The following is a 6,000-nucleotide window of genomic DNA, read 5'->3' on the forward strand; positions in this document are numbered from 1 at the left end:
ATGTGATCAGGAGCACACGGGTTTGACAAAACTTTCATGTTTTCACAGTTAGTGCCAATTTAATACCTACAGTACTGAGACTGAATCAAGTCTGACTTCCAAAATACAGCTATCAAAATAATTGTACTATTGGGACATAAACACAGCAAACTTTTTAAAAATCAAAAAAAAAGTTCTGAACAATGTAAAAACTAGGGGGAAAAGGTCAAGTTTTGACCAAGTTTTTAAAATTCTGTAAACCTTGGCTGAAAGAGAAAGATACGAATATGGCTCAATACTCTAACTGTTGCATCATACACTGCTCCACAGGATCATTAAGAGAATGGGGGACTGGGTCATGTAAGGACATCTTCCTCTCTAATGTGTTAGGTTTTCATCAACAAAGTACACACTCACACGCCCTCAATAGAAATGAGACAAATCTAAGATAAAATGTTCAAATATATAAATAAACCATGCCAATTCAAGATTTTGGATTGCTTTTTTCCCAGCTCCATGGATTACCTAATCATTTCATGGGCAGCTCCCTTACTAACCGACAGAGACCAAAGACTTTGTCAGCACCTTATTCTACCTGATTTTTATCTCCGGATCCTTCCTATCTCGTTCTTGTATTCTAACAGGGTTTTAGTCAGTGGGTGTAGAAGACAGGAAAAGAGAGAATTCTCACCCTGTGCTAGCTGATGGGAGGTGTCTGGTCAGTATTAACGAGATGTAAAAATAAATGCTTCCTGAAGACGCCATTTATTGGGTATGGTGAGAGTTCTTCCCACAGGTCTGTACCATGAAGAGGCCCCAGAACCCAGGAGGGGAAGGTCTGAATCACGGTCATTCTTGGCACTTGGAAGCGCCCTTTGGTTGTTTATGCGGTAAACAGCCCTCCCTAGAACTGCAGACGGGAATTCCCTGGCTGCCCAGACTCTTCCGACCTCCAGCACAGAACACGTAATAGGTGCTCAATAAACACAGCCGGACTAGAATTTTATTAGCAAAGCTGCTAAAGAAAAGTTGCCAGAAGTCAGCTCTCTCTTTACTCCTGAATCTCTTTCAAAATATGTCCTCAAACCTTTCTTTGCCCAACAAGAAATATTTTTTTTCCTAAGTCAAGGAGAAGGAAAGGAGGAAATCTGCGAAACAGAAGAAGTGATACATGAGTTCAAGGGGCTCAAGTTGGGCCCCATAGTCGGCTAGGACTCCCCAGTACCTATTCGCCCTCCTTCTGCCCACCTCCTGAGTACTCCACATTCTCACCTTTGCACTTTTTCTTTCCTGAAACCCCACCTCCCCACCTTCTGACACAGACACCCCAACTGCGTATCCAAGTGGGGCCGCACACCCCACCTCTCCAGCAGGGACCTACCTCTCCTCCCCTCGACCTGGGGCAGTTCTTCTTTACTGCAGCTGGCTTTTTAAGAAACTAAAAAAACTCATCTCTTTATCCGTGAGGGATACCCCCAAATAAAGGGGGAGAGAAACAGGAAGGCCCCTATGAACCCTCCAGTCAACGGAGGTGTGATTCTCTGAGCAGCCACCCCCAATCCTCCTCCTTTCCAAGCCCCTGGAAGGGATTCGCGCAGAAGTCCGGCTCCCAAGTGCCCACGCTTCCAAACAAGCTAGAAGCGGATTATACCGGTACCCAACCCGGAGATGGCCCGCGGCGGGCTGGGTGCACCTGCGGGCCCCCGGCTCCCTCCCCCTCGCGCTGGGGGCGGGGCGCGCCCTCACTTCCCAGCCCAGCCCACCCCGCGCGGGAAGGAGGCGGGAGGAGAGGCGTTTCTGGAGAAGTTGAAGGGCTCACCTTCTGGGCAGCGGGCCAACGAGGCCAGACACCGAACACCCACCTCCGGGAAGAATCAGCGGAGCCGTAACCGGGTCTCCCCGCCCTTCCGATGGGGCGGAGGGAGGCGAGAGAAGGGAGCGCGCGTGGCGGGGAGCCGGAGAGAGGCGGTCGCAGGCCGGCACGGTCCTCTCACGGGGCCCACTCCGCGGCCCCGGCGCCCGCCGCTCAAATTGCCGAAAGCGGAACGATCTTCGGGGACGAAGCTAGCGCTCGGCCCGGCCCGCTTGCCGCCCGCGTCCCCCAGCCCGCGAGGTCCCAGCCACAGCCTCCGCTCGGGCCGCGGCGCCGCGGGGCAGGTCGCCGGCGCCGGGGTGGCGCGTGTCGGCTGCGGCGCGGCTCCACCGGCACAGTCCCCGGCCCCTGCCCGGGAGAGGCGCGCACCAACCTTGGGGGGGCAGCCCGGGCAGCTTTGGCCGCCTAGCCCTGGCTTAGGCGGAGGCGAGAGGTGGCGGCATCACCTGCGGCGTGCGGCTACTGCTGCTCCCGGACGCGCCGGGGCGGCGGAGGCGCGCGGCGCCCTGCACCCTGCTCCCGCGGCCCCGCCCGCGGCTGCCACTTCGAAGCGCGGCGGAGGAGCCGGGGCACCACGGGCGGCGGCAGCGGCGGCGACGGGAGCAGCAGCACATGACTCTGTAACGGGGGGAATTAGACAAAGCGTAACATGGACTCCGGGCCCGTGCAGGCGCTGCAGCTTCGGGACCAACCGCAGCCGGCGAGCGCCGCCACTGGCTCGGCCGCAGCCAATGGGGGCGGGCCCGGGCCTCCATGTGATGGCGAGCTCTCTTCCCCCGCGGATCTCCGGTGCCTGCCGGGGGTCGGGGCGCTTCCGCCGCCGTGCGGGCTGACCGGAGGGGAGGGGTGGTGAGTTCGGAGGCCCGGGGTCGGGCACTGGCGGCGGGAGGCGGCGGCACCGCGCGCAGGTGCACCCGGCGGAGTCGGGGCGGCTGCGGGAGCTCGCCGTCCCCACAGCTGCTCATCAGTGAAATGCCCACCTGGGCCGGGCACGATGCCCGGCGGCCAGTGTCGCCAGGCGGGCGAGAGTCCATCTCAGGAACCTTCACCCTTCCTGGGGCTATCCTGTCAACTGGGAACTTTGATAGTAAGACGGGAGTGGGGCTGGGGTATGCCTTGAAATGGTAGGGGGAAATTTGCCGAAAAGTCATTTCAGCGGCTTCCATCCCAACGTACTTACCTGGGATATAGGGCACACACAACTTTATCTTGGCGCGAATAGCTTCCCTGCCTAATTTGTTCTGTCTCTGCTATTAAAGATGCAAGAGAGAGTCACTTACTGTTTTTATCTGAGTCTGCTCTCCCCGATTCCCCCCACCCCATTCTTTTTTGCCAAAGATGTCTTGTGTCTGAAGCAGGCAGATGAAAGTTTGTCCTCCACTAAACCGTGTTTCCCAACCTGATAGTTCTCCCTCTTGTTTTTGTTGTAAGATCAAAGTGTATTTGAAGTCTTTTTCATGGGTGGGGAGAAGCAGAAATCAAGAAATAACGTCACGAGAGATGTTTGGAAGTGTTGGTTTTTAACATGGCAGATGGTTCCAGCCCAGTATCACAATATCTCCTTTTATCTGAATCTACCTGTTTCCATGAACAATGGGTAATGAGTCTATGTGCTCAGTTGTGTTTGACTCTGCGCAACACAATGGAGTGTAGCCCACCAGGCTCCTCTGTCTATGGGCTTCTACAGGCAAGAATACTGGAGTGGATTGCCATTTCCTTCTCCGGGGATCTTCCTGACCCAGGGATCACACCTGTGTCTCCCGCATTGCAGGCAGATTCTTTACCGGCTGAGCCCCATGAAAAATGGGAAATCTCATCTCTTCTACCAAGATGTCTCCATGTCAGTGAATGTTCAATCAACATTTCCTAAGCATCTAAACGTTCTTCATAAGCATGCTGCAAAAATGTTATAGGTACTCAGGAAGGTGGGAGTTCAGATACAGTGAGAAAGTAGAGATTCGTTTTTAGGGTTTCAGGAAAGACTTCAGAGACAAGGGAGTAGAACTGACCTTCAGAGAGTGAACACTTGTTCCCCTGACCCTGGAAGTAAAGAAGAGCAGCCCTGAGGTTGAGTATGAACAGAGCTCCAGCACACACTCAAGGAACAGGCCTAGACTACTTGCAATATGACACTAGATTTTGAGCCCTTCTCACCTCTTGCTCTCTCTTTCCCTGTCCTGTTCTTGGTGCCAGTAGCCTCTCCTGTCCACACACTGAGCCAAGAAGGAGGTGTGTAGGCAGGAGCTGTGTATCCCGTGATCTAATTACAGTACCAGATTCGCTGATCTGGGAGGTTGGTGCTGTTTTAAAACTGTTAACATCTAGTGGTGTGATATTTTGATGGAAAACACTACTCACTACTATGATTAATTTGGAATGTTTTGCTGTTTGTAAAAACACTGTTCCACATTTTGATCTTCCCTGAGTTTTAAAGTATGATTTTAAACTTGAGAACTCTGATTTCAAGAATGGGATAAATTGAGAAAGGAAGAAAGTAGTACTCAAAAAGCAAATGTAGAGAAACAGGCATGTATTCTCATAAATGTGAGTGTTAATTGAGTAAATCCATTTGGAGGACAATTTAGCAATTTTGGATGAAATTAATATGTGAAGGATTTTTTTAACCAGACAGTTTCACCTCTAGCAATTTCTACTTTGGTCATATGTGTGCAAAAATCATGTATTGCAGAAGCATTTACAAGCATGTAGAAAGCTGTATGTACAGGTATATTTATTGCAGTATTGTTTATGACAGGAAACAGAAGGGTGCGTAGGTTTAATAACAAAATCCCAGTAGGGGACTGGTTAAGCAAATTTAACCTGTTTTATAAAAATTAGAGACCTATTTGTACTAAAATGAAAGAATGTCCAAAATCTATACATGAAAAAAGCAAGTTGCAGAACAATATGAATAGTATGATACCATTTATAAGCATATTTTATCAAAAATAGACATGTTATTAAACGTATGCTTAGGTCAAATCTGGGCTTCCCTGGTGGCTCAGACAGTAAAGTGTCTGCCTGCAATGCTGGAGACTCGGCTTCAATTCCTGGGTTGGGAAGATGCCCTGGAGAAGGAAATGGCAATCCACTCCAGCACTCTCGCCTGGAAAATCCCATGGATGGAGGAGCCTGATAGGCTACAGTCCATGGGGTCGCAAAGAGTTGGACATGACTGAGCGATTTCACTTAGGGCAAATCTGGAAGCATATATAACAAGCAGTTAACAGTGGTTATCTCTGGATGTGAGATTATTAGGGTCGTTGCTTTCTGTTACAAGTTTCTGTATGCTTGAATTGTTTTTATGTTGAGTACCTATTACTCTGTTAATAAGAAAATAATAATAAGAAAAGATAAAATTGCTAAGAGCTGTACCAATGACAAATAATGAGGATCACTCTGAGGATCTAGGAAGCAAAAATGTCAGCTTCCCCTACTCCCCAAGAAAAACAAACAAGTAGGAGGCAGCAAAGGATGATAACTGACTTGACTTTGGATTGCAAATGAAGAAATATGATAGAAGAGGCATCTGAGGCTGGTCAAGGCCTGTCAACAGGGATCAAGTGGGAGAAACACAATAAGGCTTCAAGGAAGTTCTAGTAAACAGAGACTTAACACTTACTGTCCTTTGTTGAGTTATGGTCACAGATTGGCAACTGTTTCAATACTTGTTAAATCTGTATCACACAAATCATGACTACAGCCAACACAGTGCTTGTGATGGGCCAGGCTCTGCTCTGAGTACTGTACATAAGTCTACTTTTAGTCCTTGCAGAAACCTTATGAGAGAAATACTATCATTTTTTTTTTGGAGGGGGACTTCCCAGGTGGCATTAGTGGTAAAGAACCTGCCTGTCAATGCAGGTAGACATAAGAGATGTGGGTTCGATCCCTGGGTTCGATCCACTTTAGTATTCTTGCCTGGAGAACCCAGTGAACAGTCCTTCAGTCAGTTCAGTTAGGGTCGAACAGAGTCTGACACAACTGAAGCGACTAAGCACGCATCATTTTTTAGACAGGCCTGGAGGAGTTTATAAGCAGTGCAAGATCACACAGCCTTCAAGTGGCCTTGCTAGATTTTGAAGCCCAGCAGCCTGGCTCTAGAGATACAAACACAATACTGAAGACCACGTAAGATAAAGGTATTT

The 6,000-nt window shown here is 49.8% G+C and overlaps 1 protein-coding gene across 3 annotated transcripts in view; it reads right to left on the minus strand.

The window, feature by feature from the left end:
* LRRC8D (leucine rich repeat containing 8 VRAC subunit D) overlaps window positions 1–2,313 on the minus strand; it is a 131,562-nt gene extending 129,249 nt beyond the window's left edge. Inside the window, exon 1 of one of the 3 annotated variants that reach the window (XM_061411290.1) lies at window positions 2,226–2,313. The gene's annotated coding sequence lies outside the window, so the exon portion shown is untranslated. Of the gene's footprint in view, window positions 1–1,360; window positions 1,449–1,798; window positions 1,889–2,225 lie in introns of those variants that run through there. The other 2 variants (XM_061411288.1, XM_061411289.1) reach the window with 2 other exon arrangements.
* Between the last annotated feature and the right edge of the window lie 3,687 nt (window positions 2,314–6,000).

This window comes from Bos javanicus, chromosome 3, assembly GCF_032452875.1.
Source record: "Bos javanicus breed banteng chromosome 3, ARS-OSU_banteng_1.0, whole genome shotgun sequence".
NCBI lineage: Eukaryota > Metazoa > Chordata > Mammalia > Artiodactyla > Bovidae > Bos > Bos javanicus.